The sequence below is a fragment of the Zalophus californianus genome, chromosome 15 (assembly GCF_009762305.2).
Source record: "Zalophus californianus isolate mZalCal1 chromosome 15, mZalCal1.pri.v2, whole genome shotgun sequence".
In the NCBI taxonomy this organism is placed as follows: Eukaryota; Metazoa; Chordata; class Mammalia; order Carnivora; family Otariidae; genus Zalophus; species Zalophus californianus.
In genome coordinates, this window is record NC_045609.1 from 74,232,718 (window position 1) to 74,250,328 (window position 17,611).

At 38.2% G+C, this 17,611-nt stretch overlaps 1 protein-coding gene across 6 annotated transcripts in view; it reads left to right on the forward strand.

The window, feature by feature from the left end:
- CCDC172 (coiled-coil domain containing 172) overlaps positions 1-17,611 on the forward strand; it is a 69,327-nt gene that overhangs the window by 42,540 nt on the left and 9,176 nt on the right. The gene's annotated exons all lie outside the window — the stretch shown is intronic.

Sequence of the window (17,611 nt, forward strand, 5' to 3'; positions counted from 1 at the left end):
CAAAGACAGACATTTAACCGACTGAGCCACCCACGCACCCCTTAACTTTTTTTTAATGGTTGAAATTATTTTTTATTGTTTCAGATTTCAGGGAAAAAAAATCACAACCTACTATTTTACTTGAAATTTATTACTATTTGTTTTATGCTGAAAGAATGAAATGTATTTTCTGTATGGGAAATTGAGCTGCTTTTTATGTATTTGGATAATGAAAGAATGGCTGGTGTTTGAAACCACATAGTCATACACCCAAGGAGAAAATCTTCAGTTTGTTAATTTTACTATTGTTTATTAATAATTCAATGTTATATTTGCTGGCTTAATTTCAAAGAAGTTCATCTACTTTCTGGGCTAAATATAAGGAAAGAAACCTCATTACTGAATCTATGAGAAGCAAATGAAGTCTTCTTTTACATAAATCATATAGAAATATGCCCACTAGAGCTGAACAAATGCTTCATATTAGCAGTGTATTGCCTTAGGCCATAATTTTAGTAGATTGTGAGAAAATACTTGCAATTTAATTTTATGTTAAGTTTTATAAGCATGAAATATCAATCTCTTGGGTGATATGTGTGATGCAGAATGAGTTTCTGTAATGACAATCTGCTCATTGAATTTTTTACACTTTTAAAAATGATAATGCCCACTGGTATCATCATGGTTAGTAGTATAAGGGCTTCTGATGTGAACTCCAGTTTTGTGGGTTTATCACTCAGTCATAAAAATTTGCCCTGGGTTAAAATTAAACACACAAAGTCTGTTAGAGAGTGTTTTTTCCTTCACAGATGGTGACAGAAGAAATCTTAATAGAAAGAAACATTTGTCTATATACATTGTCCTTTTTTTTGAATTTTAGGAGTTATCAAATGAAATGCCAATATTTACCAGTTCCCACTTTAAATTTTTTGATATGTGTAGTTTAGTTTGCTTACTGATATGTTCCATAAAAGTAATTTCAAGTATAAAGAACCAAGTCAAAGTACCAAATATAAAGATTTTTGGAAATAGGGCCATAAGCCTTATAATTGGTGCAATAACAAGAAGCTAATAATGGCAAGAAACGACATGACATTTATTCAATATCCTGAAGGGCAAAATTAAGTTGGTTTTATCCCTAAATTTTGGAATATTATTTTCTATCTGTGTGTTCAAATGTATACTAAATTCTGTTGCCTTTTTCTTAAATTTTCAGGATTAACTGCTATTGGTATAGATGCCATTTTTATAGCAGGGTTTCTGAAACTTGGCACTATTGACATTTTGGCCCAGGTCATTCTTGGTTGCAAGAGGGGAGTCTTAACGCAATTTAAGACATTTAGCAGCATCTCTGGCCTCTAAACACTAGATGCCAGTAGCACCTCCCACCCCCAGCTTTGACAACCAAAAATGTCTCCAGACATTGCCAAATGTCCCCTGGCCAGAGAGGGGTGGGCAAAACTCTACCCAGTTGAGAACCAGTTTTTTTTATTGTTATGTTAATCACCATATATTACATCATTAGTTTTTGATGTAGTATTCCATGATTCATTGTTTGTTCATAACACCCAGTGCTCCATGCAGAATGTGCCCTCCTCAATACCCATCACCAGGCTAACCCATCCCCCTCGCCTCCTCCCCTCTAGAACCCTGAGTTTGTTTTTCAGAGTCCATCATCTCTCATGGTTCGTCTCCCCCTCTGACTTACTCCCCTTCATTCTTCCTCTCCTGTTACCTTCTTCTTTTTCTTTTTTCTTAAAATATGTTGCATTATTTGTTTCAGAAGTACAGATCTGTGATTCAACAGTCTTGCACAATTCACAGCACTCACCGTAGCACATAGCCTCCCCAATGTCTATCACCCAGCCAACCCATTCCCTCCCACCCCCAACGACTCCAGTAACACTCAGTTTGTTTCCTGAGATTAAGAATTCCTCATATCAGTGAGGTCATATGATACATGTCTTTCTCTGATTGACTTATTTCACTCAGCATAAGACCCTCCAGTTCCATCCACGTCGTTGCAAATGGCAAGATCTCATTCCTTTGGATGGCTGCATAATATTCCATTGTGTATATATACCATTTCTTTACCCATTCATCTGTCGATGGACATCTTGGCTCTTTCCACAGTTTGGCTATTGTGGACATTGCTGCTATAAACATTGGGGTGCACGTACCCCTTCGGGTCCCTACATTTGTATCTTTGTGATAAATACCCAGTAGTGCAATTGCTGGATCGAATGGTAGCTCTAATTTCAACTGTTTCAGGAACCTCCATACTGTTTTCCAGAGTGGTTGCACCAGCTTGCATTCCCACCAACAGTGTAGGAGGGTTCCCCTTTCTCCACATCCCCGCCAACATCTGTCGTTCCCTGACTTGTTAATTTTAGCCATTCTGACGGGTGTGAGGTGGTATCTCATTGAGGTTTTGATTTGGATTTCCCTGATGCCGAGCGATGTTGAGCACTTTTTCATGTGCCTGTTGGCCATTTGGATGTCTTCTTTGGAAAAATGTCTGTTCATGTCTTCTGCCCATTTTTTGATTGGATTATTTGTTCTTTGGGTGTTGAGTTTGATAAGTTCTTTATAGATTTTGGATACTAGCCCTTTATCTGATCTGTCATTTGCAAATATTTTCTCCCATTCTGTCGGTTGTCTTTTGGTTTTGTGGACTGTTTCTTTTGCTGTGCAAAAGCTTTTTATCTTCATGAAATCCCAATAGTTCATTTTTGCCCTGGCTTCCCGTGTCTTTGGCGATGTTTCTAGGAAGAAGTTGCTGCGGCTGAGGTCGAAGAGGTTGCTACCTGTGTTCTCCTTTAGGATTTTGATGGACTCCTGTCTCACGTTTAGGTCTTTCAACCATTTGGAGTCTATTTTTGTGTGTGGGGTAAGGAAATGGTCCAGTTTCATTCTTCTGCATGTGGCTGTCCAATTTTCCCAACACCATTTGTTGAAGAGACTGTCTTTTTGCCATTGGACATTCTTTCCTGCTTTGTCAAAGATAAGTTGACCATAAAGTTGAGGGTCCATTTCTGGGCTCTCGATTCTGTTCCATTGATCTATGTGTCTGTTTTTGTGCCAGTACCATACTGTCTTGATGATGACAGCTTTGTAATAGAGCTGGAAGTCCGGAATTGTGATGCCGCCGGCTTTGCTTTTCTTTTTCAAGATTCCTCTGGCTATTCGGGGTCTCTTCTGGTTCCATACAAATTTTAGGATTATTTGTTCCATTTCTTTGAAAAAAGTGGATGGTATTTTGATGGGGATTGCATTGAATGTGTAGATTGCTCTAGGTAGCATTGACATCTTCACAATGTTGGTTCTCCCAATCCATGAGCATGGAATGTTTTTCCATTTCTTTGTGTCTTCTTCAATTTCTTTCCTGAGTATTTTATAGTTTTCTGAGTACAGATCCTTTGCCTCTTTGGTTAAATTTATTCCTAGGTATCTAATGGTTTTGGGTGCAATTGTAATGGGATCGACTCCTTGATTTGTCTCTCTTCTGTCTTGTTGGTGTATAGGAATGCCACTGATTTCTGTGCATTGATTTTATATCCTGCTACTTGACTGAATTCCTGTATGAGTTCTAGCAGTTTTGGGGTGGAGTCTTTTGGGTTTTCCACATACAGTATCATATCATCTGCAAAGAGTGAGAGTTTGACTTCCTCTTTGCCGATTTGGATGCCTTTGATTTTTGTTGTCTGATTGCTGTGGCTAGGACTTCTAATACTATGTTGAATAGCAGTGGTGAGAGTGGACATCCCTGCCGCGTTCCTAACCTTAGGGGAAAAGCTCTCAGCCTTTCCCCATTGAGAATGATATTCGCTGTAGGTTTTTCATAGATGGCTTTTATGATATTGAGGTATGTACCCTCTATCCCTACACTCTGAAGAGTTTTGATCAAGAAAGGATGCTGTACTTTTTCAATGCTTTTTCTGCATCTATTGAGAGGATCATATGATTCTTGTTCTTTCTTTTGTTAATGTATTGTATCACGTTGATTGATTTGCAGATGTTGAACCAGCCTTGCAGCCCAGGGATAAATCCCACTTGGTCGTGGTGAATAATCCTTTTAATATACTGTTGGATCCTATTGGCTAGTATTTTGGTGAGAATTTTTGCATCCATGTTCATCAAGGATATTGGTCTGTAATTCTCCTTTTTGATGGGGTCTTTGTCTGGTTTTGGGATCAAGGTAATGCTGGCCTCCTAAAATGAGTTTGGAAGTTTTCCTTCCATTTCTATTTTTTGGAACAGTTTCAGGAGAATAGGTATTAATTCTTCTTTAAATGTCTGATAGAATTCCCCTGGGAAGCCATCTGGCCCTGGGCTTTTGTTTGTTGGGAGATTTTTGATGACTGCTTCAATTTCCTTAGTGGTTATAGGTCTGTTCAGGTTTTCTATTTCTTCTTGGTTCAGTTTTTGTAGTTGATACATCTCTAGGAATGCACCCATTTCTTCTAGGTTATCTAATTTGCTGGCATAGAGTTGCTCATAATATGTTCTTATAATTGCTTGTATTTCTTTGGTGTTGGTTGTGATCTCTCCTCTTTCATTCATGATTTTGTTGATTTGGGTCACTTCTCTTTTCTTTTTGATCAGTCTGGCCAGGAGTTTATCAATCTTGTTAATTCTTTCAAAGAACCAGCTCCTAGTTTCGTTGATCTGTTCTACTGTTCTTTTGGTTTCTAGTTCATTGATTTCTGCTCTGATCTTTATTATTTCTCTTCTCCTGCTGGGTTTAGGCTTTATTTGCTGTTCTTTCTCCAACTCCTTTAGGTGTAGGGTTAGGTTGTGTATTTGAGACCTTTCTTGTTTCTTGAGAAAGGCTTGTATTGCTATATACTTTCCTCTCAGGACTGCCTTTGCTGTATCCCAAAGATATTGAACAGTTGTGTTTTCATATTTATTGGTTTCCATGAATTTTTTTAATTCTTCTTTAATTTCCTGGTTGACCCATTCATTCTTTAGGAGGATGCTCTTTAGCCTCCATGTACTTGAGATCTTTCCGACTTTCCCTCTTGTGATTGAGTTCTAGTTTCAAAGCATTGTGGTCTGAAAATATGCAGGGAATGATCCCAATCTTTTGGTACCGGTTGAGACCTAATTTGTGACCTAGTATGTGATCAATTCTGGAGAATGTTCCATGGGCACTAGAGAAGAATGTGTATTCCATTGCTTTGGGATGGAATGTTCTGAATATGTCTGTGAAGTCCATTTGGTCCAGTGTGTCATTTAAAGTCTTTATTTCCTTGCTGATCTTTTGCTTAGATTTTCTGTCCATTTCAGTCAGGGGGGTGTTAAAGTCCCCCACTATTATTGTATTGTTGTCAATGTGTTTCTTTGCTTTAGTTATTAATTGCCTTATATAATTGGCTGCTCCCATGTTTGGGGCATAGATATTTACCATTGTTAGATCTTCTTGTTGGATAGACCCTTTAAGTAGGATATGGTTTCCTTCTTCATCTATTATGACAGTCTTTGTTTTAAAATCTAATTTGTCTGATATAAGGATTGCCACCCCAGCTTTCTTTTGGTGTCCATTAGCATGGTAAATGGTTTTCCACCCCTCACTTTCAATGTGGGGGTGTCTTTGGGTCTAAAATGAGTCTCTTGCAGACAGCATATCGATGGGTCTTGTTTTTTAATCCAATCTGATAGCCTGTGTCTTTTGATTGGGGCATTTAGCCCATTTACATTCAGGGTAACTATTGAAAGGTATGAATTAATGCCATTGTATTGCCTGTAAGGTGACTGTTAACTGTATGTTGTCTGTGTTCCTTTCTGATCTTTGCTGCTTTTAGGCTCTCTCTTTGCTTAGAGGACCCCTTTCAATATTTCTTGGAGGGCTGGTTTCGTGTTTGCCAATTCCTTTAGTTTTTGTTTGTTCTGGAAGCTTTTTATCTCTCTTCCTATTTTCAATGACAGCCTAGCTGGATATAGTATTCTTGGCTTCATATTTTTCTCGTTTAATGCTCTGAAGATATCTTGCCAGTCCTTTCTGGCCTACCAGGTCTCTGTGGATAGGTCTCTTGCCAATCTAATGTTTCTACCATTGTAGGTTACATATCTCTTCTCCCGAGCTGCTTTCAGGATTTTCTCTTTGTCTCTGAGACTTGTAAGTTTTACTATTAGATGTCGGGGTGTTGACCTATTATTATTGATTTTGAGAGGGGTTCTCTGTGCCTCCTGGATTTTGATGCCTGTTTCCTTCCTCACATTAGGGAAGTTCTCTGCTATTATTTGCTCCAGTATACCTTCTGCCCCTCTCTCTCTTTCTTCTTCTTCTGGGATCCCAATTATTCTAATGTTGTTTCGTCTTATCGTATCACTTATCTCTCAAATTCTGCCCTCGTGATCCTGTAGTTGTTTCTCTCTCTTTTTCTCAGCCTCTTTATTTTCCATCATTTGGTCTTCTATATCACTGATTCTCTCTTCTGCCTCATTTATCCTAGCAGTTAGTGCCCCCATTTTTGATTGCACCTCATCAATAGCCTTTTTGATTTCGACTTGGTTAGATTTTAGTTCTTTTATTTCTCCAGAAAGGGTTTCTCTAATAACTTCCACGCTTTTTTCAAGCCCAGCTAGTATCTTTAAAGTCATGATTCTGAACTCTAGGTCCGACATCGTACTAATGTCCGTATTGAGTAGGTCCCTGGCAGACGGTACTACCTCTTGTTCTTTTTGCTGAGGTGATTTTTTTCGTCTTGTCATTTTGTCCAGAGGAGAATAGATGAATGAGAGAACCAAATGCTAACAGTTTTACAACGTCCCCAGCAAATATACTGTATACAAATCAGAAAAGACCTGAAACCAGGGGAAAAGAAAGGGAAAGAAAGAAAAAAAAGAGAAAAAAAAGAAGAAAAAAGATAAAAACAAAAACAGAACAAATAAAAAAACAGAATAAGATAAAAAAAAGAAGAAAAAAAAAAAAAAAAAGAACAAAAAAAAAAAGAAAAAAATATGATCAGGCTAGTGCATAGATCAGTGCCACACAGTAGATTTTGGGCGTATTTTGGTGTGTTAGAAAAAAGTGCCTCCTGGGCGCCTGGATGGCTCAGTTGGTTGAGCGACTGCCTTCGGCTCGGGTCATGATCCTGGAGTCCCGGGATCGAGTCCCGCATCGGGCTCCCTGCTCGGCAGGGAGTCTGCTTCTCCCTCTGACCCTCTTCCCTCTCGTGCTTTCTATCTCTCATTCTCTCCCTCTCTCAAATAAATAAATAAAATCTTTAAAAAAAAAAAAGTGCCTCCTAAAATTTTAAAGGAAGAAAGACATATATGTACAAAATAAGGGTTGATACAATGAAGGGATGGAAGATGACTGTAAAGATGAAAATTATAAAAGATTTTACAAAAGGACTTGATAAGATAAGAAGTTGTTTGAAAAAAGAAAGAAGATTTAAGGAAAAAAAAGGAAAAAGGGAGAGAATGTGATCAGGCAGGAGACTAGAACAAAGCCATACACTAGTGATTTAGGGTATATTTTGATCTGTTAGAAGAAACTGTATCTCAAAATTTTAAAGAGAGAACAACTTATATATATATGCCAAAAATAAGGGTAACTACTATGAAGGGATAAAATATGACTCTAAAAATGAAAAATAAAAAATGTTTTTTTTTTAAAAGGGATTAATAAGATGTTGGTTGAAAAAGGGAAAAAAAAATAAAAAAAAAACAGTTAACAAAAATTAACTTTGATGAACTAATGAATCATGGTAAAAAAAAAAAAGCCATGAATTCTATGTGCAGTATTCCCCTAGCGCTGAACTTCTCCCGTTCTCCTTGATCGGTAAACTTGGTCTTGGCTTGCTGGCTGTTCGTGCTGATCTTCTGGGGGAGGGGCCTGTTGCTGTGGTTTCCAAATGTCTTTGCCGGAGGCTGAATTGCCCCGCCCTTGTTGGTCTGGGCTAAGGAAGCTGCTCGGGTTTGCTCTCAGGAGCTTTTGTTCCCTCCAAGCTCTCGCTGGAGCTTTGGAGGACCAGGGTGAAAATTGTGGCCTCCCAATCTCCACCTGGAGGAGCCGAGAACTCGGGGCCCCGCTCCTCAGTGCGCCCCAGAGAAAAGCAGTCACTCCCGTCTCCCGGTCTCCAGCAGCACTCCGTGCTCACCCGGCCTGTGACCGAGCGTTTCTATCTCTGGCACCCAACCCCATGTGGAGTCTCCAAACCCAGCAGATCCCTGCGCTGCGTTCCCGTGCCACTCCTCCCGGGGGAGGAAGGGGAGTCTCCCCAGCTCTGCCGCTTGTTGGGTCCCTGCTGGAGGAGCAGTGGCCCGACTGGGCCGCGGATCACAGTTTATGGCCACCCCGAGCTGAGAGCCCGCGCCTCGGCTCCATCTCTGCAGCCGGCTTCCCCGCTCCGATACCTGGGAGCTCTGCCGCACTCAGGCACCCCCGGTCTTTCTGTGACCCCGAGGGTCCCAGGACCACACTGTCCTGCGAGGGTTCCACCCCCCTTTTAGCCACTGAAGCGACGTCCCTCTGCGGAGCCGACTTCTAAAAGGTCCGATTTTGTGCTCCGCGGCCCTATCACTTGCCAGAACCGGCCGGCGGAGGCCCCTCCCCCGCCGTCTGTCCTCCCGAATATCGCCTTGGATTCACTTCTCTGCACGTCCTACCTTCCAGTAAGTGGTCGCTTCTCTGTTCAGAGAGTTGTTGCTACTCTCCTCTTCGATCTCCTGTTGAGTTTGTAGGTGTTCCGAATGGTTTGATCCCTATTCAGCTGAATTCCTGAGACCAGACGAAATCTAGGTCTCCTACTCCTCCGCCATCTTGCTCCCTGTCAAGAACCAGTTTTATTTTAAGGTTATTATAACTGTACTTCTACTTTTATTAAACTTTAACCAGTTAAGAAAGCAATTACAAAAAAATTAATATTAGTTGATTTCTATGAGTTTATTGTTTCTACTTTCAGTAATTAGAAAATTTTACACATATTTTATACTGTCTATATTATTGGAATTCTTTCATAATGATTATGGTTTTCTTTTTTAAATTAATCTGCCATGTTCAGATTATTTGTTGGACTCTATCTTGATGCCATCCTTTAGTGTAGAGAACCAGTACTTACATTCACAGTGGTTTAATGGTCTCTGCTTTAGGTAATCATTTCCTCTTTATAAATACCAAGATGCTTACTTATTTAAAAGATTCTATTTTGAAGATTTTGGGATCATTAAGTAAACATATTAAGGTAGCTAACTTGTAGAATATTGCTATGATTAACACTTATGTCAAAGGTTGGGTTAATTCATAAGAAGCTCCCAGGAGGTTGTATAACTCTGACTGATCTAGTTTTTTCATATAGTTCAGGGAGGATAGAAATGATAAACCTTGGGTTCTTAAGAGGCAGCAAGCATAGAGGTTAAGATTACAAACCCCTTAAAATCCCAGCTCTGCTATTTACTAGGTTACTAACCTTGTACCAGCAATTTAACTTGTCTATCCTCAGTCTCCACAGCTATAAAATGAGTTTCATAATAGCATCTACCTCACAAGATTATAGTGATAATTAAATGACATAATATATATAAAGCCCTTAGAACAGTGCTTGGAACATAGTAAATGCTCTAAAATTAGATATAATTATAAATATATGATTACTTATGATTGAATTTTTATTTCATATTATCCATGAGGATTTCATGACTTTCACCTTCTTTATCATTTTTCTTCCACCTGTCTTTTTTTTAATTTAAATTCAATTAGTTAATATATAATGTATTATTAGTTTCCTAGTAGAGTTCAGTGATTCATCAGTCTTATATAATACCCAGTGCTCATTATATCACATGCCCTCCTTAATGTCCATCACCCAGTTACCCCATTCCCCCCACCCTTCTCTCCTCCAGCAACCCTCAGTTTGTTTCCTATGATTAAGAGTATCTTATGGTTTGTCTCCCTTTCTGCTTTCATCTTGTTTTATTTTTCCCTCACTCCCCCATGATCTTGTTTTGTTTCTTAAATTCCACATATGAATGAGATCATATGATAATTATCTTTCTCTGATTGACTTGTTTCGCTCAGCATAATACCCTCTAGTTCCATCCATGTCATTGCAAACGGCAAGATTTCATTTTTTTGATAGCTGAGTACTGCTCCATTGTATATATATACCACATCTTCTTTATCCATTCGTCTGTTGTTGGGCATCTGGGGTCTTTACCTAGCTTGGCTGTTGTGAACATTTCTGCTATAAACATTGGGGTGCATGTGCCCTTTTGGATCACTACATTTTTATCTTTGGGGTAAATACCTAGTAGTGCAATTGCTGAGTCATAGGGTAGCTCTATTTTCAACCCTTTGAGGAACCTCCATTCTGTTTTCCAGAGTGGCTGCACCAGCTTGCATTCTCCATCAACAGTGTAAGAGGGTTCCCCTTTCTCCGCACGCTCGCCAACATCTGTCATTTCCTGACTTGTTAATTTTAGCCATTCTGACTGGTGTGAGGTAGTATCTCATTGTGCTTTCGACTTGTATTTCTCTGATGCCAAGTGATGTTGAACATTTTTTCATGTGTCTGTTGGCCATTTGTATGTCTTCTTTGGAGAAATGTCTGTTCGGGTCTTCTGCTCATTTCTTGATTGGACTATTTGTTCTTTCGGTATTGAGTTTGATAAGTTCTTTATATATTTTGGATACTAGCCCTTTATCTGATAAGACATTTGCAAATATCTTCTCCCATTCTGTTGGTCATCATTTGGTTTTGTTGACTATTTCCTTTGCTGTGCAAAAGCTTTTTATCTTGATTAAGTCCCAATAGTTCATTTTTGCCCTTGCCTCTGAAGACATGTCTAGCCAGAGGTTGCTGCAGCTGAGGTCAAAGAGGTTGCTGCCTGTGTCCTCTTCTAGGATTTTTATGGATTCCTGTCTCATATTTAGGTCTTTCATCCATTTTGATTCTATTTTTGTGTATGGTATAAGGAAATGGTCCAATTTCATTCTTCTGCAGGTGTCCCAATTTTCCCAATACCATTTGTTGAAAAGATTTGTCTTTTTTCCATTGGATATTCTTTCCTGCTTTGTCGAAGATTAGTTGACTATAGAGTTGAGGGTCCATTTCTGGGTTGTCTGTTCTGTTCCATTGATCTGTGTGTCTGTTTTGTGCCAGTACCATACTGTCTTGATTATTACAGCTTTGTAATAGATCTTGAAGTCTGGGATTGTGATGCCACCAGCTTTGGTTTTCTTTTTCAACATTCCTTTGACTATTCAGAGTTTTTTCTGGTTCCATACAAATTTTAGGATTATTTGTTCCAACTCTGTGAAAAAGGTTGATGGTATTTTGATAGAGATTATATTGAATGTATAGATTGCCCTAGGTATCATAGACATTTTCACAATTTTGTTCTTCCAATCCATGAACATGGAATGTTTTTCCATTTCTTTGTGTCTTCCTCAGTTTCTTTCATGAGTGTTCTATACTTTTCTGAGTACAGATCCTTTGCCTCTTTGGTTAGGTTTATTCCTAGTTATCTTATGGTTTTTAGTGCAATTACAAATGGGATTGAGTCCTTAATTTCTCTTTTTTCTGTCTCATTGTTAGTGTATAGAAATGCAACTGATTTCTGTGCATTGATTTTATATCCTGAGACTTTGCTGAATTCCTATATGAGTTCTAGCAATTTAGAGTGTAGTCTTTTGGGTTTTCCACATAGAGTATCATGTCATCTGCGAAGAGTGAGAGTTTGAATTCTTCTTTGCTGATTCGGATGCCTTTTATTTTTGTTGTTGTTGTTGTTGTTGTCTGATTCCTGAGACTAGGACTGCTAGTACTATGTTGAAAAACAGTGGTGATAGTGGATATCTCTGCCATGTTCCTGACCTTAGGGGAAAGCTCTGTTTTTCCCCATTGAGAATGATATTCGCTGTGGGCTTTCCATAGATGGCTTTTATGATATTGAGGTATATTCCCTCTATCCCTATACTGTGAAGAGTTTTAATCAAGAATCGGGATGCTGTACTTTGTCAAATGCTTTTTCTGCATCTATTGAGAGAATCACATGGTTCTTGTCCTTTCTTTTTTTAATGTAGTGTATCACATTGATTGATTTGCTGATGTTGAACCACCCTGCAGCCCAGGAATAAATCCTACTTGGACATGGTGGATCATATTGGCTAGTATCTTGGTGAGAAGTTTTGTGTCTGTGTTCATCAGGGATATTGGTCTGTAATTCTCCTTTTTGGCAGGGTCTTTTTCTGGTTTGGGGATCAAGGTAATGCTGGCTTCATAGAAAGAGCCTGGAAGTTTTCCTTCTATTTTTTGAAACAGCTTCAGAAGAATAGGTATTACTTCTTCTTTAAATGTTTGGTAGAATTCCTCTAGGAAGCCTTCTGGCCGTGGACTCTTGTTTATTGGGAGATTTTTGATTACTGCTTCAATTTCCTTGCTGATTATAAGTCTGTTCAGGTTTTCTATTTCTTCCTATTTCAGTTTTGGTAATTTATATATCTCTAGGAATGCATCCATTTCTTCCAGATTGCCTAATTTGTTGACATGTAGTTATGCATATGTTCTTATAATTGTTTGTATTTCTTCAATGTTGGTTGCGATCTCTCTTCTTTCATTCATGATTATCTGGTTCCTTTCTCTTTTCTTTTTGATAAGTCTGCCCAGGGTTTAATGATCTTATTAATTTTCTTTCAAAGAACCAGCTCCTAGTTTCATTGATCTGTTCCACTATTCTTTTGGTTTCTATTTCATTGACTTCTGCTCTAATCTTTATTAATTCTCTTCTCATGCTGGATTTAGGCTTTATTTGCTGGTCTTTTTCCAGCTCCTTTAGGTGTAAAGTTAGGTTGTATATATGAGACCTTTCTTTTTTCTTGAGAAAGGCTTGTAGTGCTATATACTTCCCTCTTAGGACCACCTTTGCTACAACCCAAAGATTTTGAACAGTTGTGTTTATTTTCATTTGTTTCCATGAATTTTTTAATTCTTCTTTAATTTCCTAGTTGACCCATTCATTCTTCAGTAGCTTTCTCTTTAACCTCCATGTATTTGAGTTCCTTCTAACTTTCCTCTTGTGATTGAGTTCAAGTTTCAAAGCATTGTGGTCTGAAAATGTGCAGGGAATGATTCCAGACTTTTGGTACCAGTTGAGACCTGATTTGTGACCCAGTATGTGTTATAATCTGGAGAATGTTCCATGTGACCTCGAGAAGAATGTGTATTCTGTTGCTTTACGATAGAATGTTCTGAATATATCTGTGAAGTCCATCTGGTCCAGTGTGTCATTCAAAGCCTTTGTTTCCTTGTTGATCTTCTGCTTAGATGATCTGTCCATTGCAGTGAGTGGGATGTTAAAGTCCCCTACTATTATTGTATTATTATCAATGTGTTTAATTTTGTTCTTAAATGGTTTATATAATTGGCTGCTCCCATGTTAGGGGCATAAATATTTACTGTGGTTAGATACTCTTGTTGGATTATGATATATATACCCTTTAGTTATGATATAGTGTCCTTTCTCATCTCTTATTACCGTCTTTGGTTTGATATCTAATCCCAACTTTCTTTTGATGTCCATGAGCATGATAAATGGTTTTCTACCCCCCTCACTTCAATCTGGGGGTGTCTTTGGGTCTAAAATGGGTCTCTTGCAGACAACATATCGATGGATCTTGCTTTTTTATCCAATCTGATACCCTGTGTCTTTTAATTGGGGCATTTAGCCCATTTACATTCAGAGTAACTGTTGAAAGATATAAATTTAGTGCCATTATATTACCTATAAAGTCACTGTTTCTGTATATTTTCTCTGTTCCTTTCTGGTCTGTGTTACTTTGGGGCTCTCTCTTTGCTTAAAGGATTCCCTTTAATATTGCAGGGCTTGTTTAGTGATCACAAATTCTTTCAGTTTCTATTTGTCCTGGAAGTTTTTATCTCTCCTTCTATTTTGAATGACAGCCTAATTGGATAAATTATTCTTGGCTGCATATTTTTCTCATTTAGCACCCTGAATATAGTGCTTACTGGCCTCCCAGGTCTCTGTGGATAGGTCTGCTGCCAGTCTAATGTTTCTACCCTTGTAGGTTACGGACCTCTTGTCCCAAGCTGCTTTCAGGATTTTCTCTTTGTCTCTGAGATTTGCAAGTTTCACTATTATATGTCAAGATGTTGACTTATTTTTATTGATTTTGAGTGGGGTTCTCTCTGCCTCCTGGACTTGAACGCCTGTTTCCTTCCCCAGATTAGGGAAGTTCTTTGCTATAATTTATTCCAGTATACCTTCTGCCCCCCTTTCTTCTAGGATCCCAATTATTCTAATATTGTTTCACTTTATGGTATCACTTATCTCTCGAATTCTCCCCTCGTAATCCAGTAGTTGTTTATTTCTCTTTTTCTCAGCTTATTTATTCTCCATCATTTGTCTTCTGTATCACTAATGCTCTCTTCTGCCTCATTTATTCTAGCAGTTAGAGCCTCCATTTTTGATTGCATCCCATTAATAGCCTTTTTTTATTTCAACATGAGTAGATTTTAGTTCTTTTATTTCTCCAGGAAGAGATGCTGTAGTGTCTTCTATGCTTTTTTCAAGCCCATCTGTTATCTTTATAATCATTATTCTGAACTCTAGTTCTGGCATCTTACTTATATCTATACTGATTAGATTCCTGGCCATCAGTACTGCCTCTTGTTCTCTTTTATGAAGTGAGTTTTTCTCTCTTGTTACTCTGCCCAGAGAAGAATAGTTGAATGAGAGAACAAAATACTAAAATGGCAACAATGACCCCAGAGAAATATACACTAAACAAATCAGAAGAGACCTTAAACTTAAAAAAAAAAAAAAGAATATAATCAGACAGGTGAACAGAACAGAGCAATACACTGGATCCTGTGTGTATTTAGGTCTGTTTGTTAGAAAACTAGATCCCAAAATTGTAAAGAAAAAAAAACTTATATATGTACAAAAATTAAATTAAATACAATAAAAGGATAGAATGTAACTATAAAAATGAAAATTAAAAAAAGACTTGCAGAAAGTGGTTGCTTATCTATTTGTAGAATTGCAGCAATTCTTTTCTTAGATCTCTAGTTGAGTTTGTAGGTGTTCAGAATGATTGGATAGCTATCTAGCTGAATTCCTGGGACCAGACAAAACTAGGGTCTCCTACTTCTTCACCATCTTGGGCTCCTTCCACCTGTCTTTTAAATGCATTGGATCCCTAAAGGTTAATCACTGAATCTTCTTTCTTTATACTCTTTATGGGCTACCTCATAAGCTCTAATGGTTTTAGTTATCACATATAGATAATTTCCAAATATTTGTCCTAAATCCCTCTTTCCTAAGCTCCAGTCCTGAATTCCCAATAGTTTAATATAAAGATAGATCTGAAGTGATGTTGCCCTGATTAAATAAGCAAAAAAGCAAAAACAAAAATCTTATCCGAGGCTCACAGGTCTTGGCTAGGCCAAACCACCCTGAACACACCCAATCTCATCTAATCTCAGAAGCTAAGCAGGGTCGGGCCTGGTTAGTTAGTACTTGGGTGGGAGAATTCAAAGGTCTTCATAATCTGTGCCCTTCTACTATCTCCCTGCATTTTTATCACATACCCTAAACTACTAGTGCATCAGAATACTATTTATAGAATTCTAAATATGCCACAGGACCTCATACCTCTATCTTTCTTTCTTCTCCATGACCTAAAATCTAACTTAGTCCTTAAGGCCCAGCTCACATGTCATTTTTTATGGGTTTTGCTCAAATCTAAAAGGTAGCAGGCATCTTTGATGTATTTACAGAACTCGTCATTCTCACCCCACCCGAATCCATTACCAAGTTTTACTGCTTTTGCCCGCAAAATATTTCCTGAATCCTTCCAATTCTCTCTCCCCATTGCTAACATCCTAGTTCTAGCCACCACCCTCTCTCACCTGGATCACAGTAACAATCTGTCTTCTTCTCCCCATTCCTCCACTTTTGCATCAGCCAATCCATTGTAAATTGAATCATATCATCAAAATCATTCAATGGCTTCATAACACACATAATAAAACTTAACGTCCTTAGTATGGCCCTGTCACAATATGGCCTCTGACCACCTCCCTTGATGTTATTTTCACCTGAGGGCCCCTCTTCACTCTGCTCCCTCAAGCACTCCAAGCTTTTTTCCACTTACGGGCCTCTTTCTCTGCCTTTCCTTCTCTTCAAATAATCTGTTAGCCCCTCTGTCTGCCTGTCTCCTACCTACATGGGTCATACCCTATCCTTTAGATCTCAATTGAAATGTTTCCCCAGAGAAGCCCTCCCTTACCCTGTGATCTAAATTTATTTTTATTTTTTTATTAACACTCTATATTTTTCCCTTTATAGCACAGATTCTATTTTGTACTTATGTGTTTTATTTTGTTAGTGTCTGTCTCTGCCATGTGCTCAACAAGAGGAGAGATCTTGTCTACTTGGTTTACCATTGTATATTCATGGTCTAAGACATTGTTACAGAGCTTGGCATATAGTAGGTATTAAATAAATAAATGAATAAATGAATGTAATAAATCATGAAAGCTTTCCTCTACTGTTCCTTTCTCTGTGTTCATAAGAGAGTATGTTTATAATTCTATTATATCATTAGTCATATTCCATGATAGTTATTTGTGTCAATCGATCCCACTCAGCTGGGAATTCCCCCTACTTCTTGCTCATTTTTCTATCAGTCTCACATCTAGCACAGTCAAGGGCACATGGTGTTCAATAAATATTTGTTCCAGTGATTGAGTCTACATATAATTTTATTTTGACTACAAAGAAGATACAAGTCCTTCACATATGTTCAATGTTATTTGCAAAGATGTGGTGTATTCTCACCACTGGGATAGCCCAATGGAATTCTTTTTCCACTCCTGATTTTTTATTCCATGTGGAAAAAGCTTTATAGGTGTAATCCTCGCAGCCTTTCCCCCAAGACCCTCCTTTCTTTTTGGAAAGTGGGGAGGAGTGACCCAATCTGACTGGTGAGTTTGGAGGGGTAAACTGGAGCCCAACCCCTTTTCTTTCCCTATTTCTTTAGAAGCTGGCCTGCCTCAGAGAGTGTATGTTCCTCTCTGCTCCTCTATCCCTTAAGTTTTAAAGTGCTAGGAATCCATAAGAGAAAGCTTGTTGCATCCAATTGTGCCCGTAATGTGTGCGTTAAGTTAGTCTAATTCTGGGGTTTAATATTAGTAAGCCCTTTGCTTGTAGATATAAGCCACATTGTCCAGTATCTGCTATATTCGTAGTAAATGTGGTTATCTTCTGCTTTCCTTTTATTTCTCAACTGGGCAGGAAAAAAGACGGTTATATATTGGGCCCTTTCAAACTCCCAACACCTATTATTTTTGTATTATTGCCCAACACCAAGGTCACCAAAATACAGCTATTGATCATGACTTTTTATTTGCTCCAAATAGTGACATACCAGACAACTTGAAACATTTCAGTCATTTTCCTTACCCATGAAACTTCTTTCTAGAATGCTTTTACATTTTTTATAACCAGTATTTGTGCCTGTTTAATACAACAGGAAGTTTATTTCAGAAATAAAGCTGCAAAGTCAACAGCATGGGATTTTCCTTCTGAACATTTGAAGATAGTGTGGTTTTGTGAAGAGATATTTGCAATGGAAACTGCACAAAAGTTAATACTCACC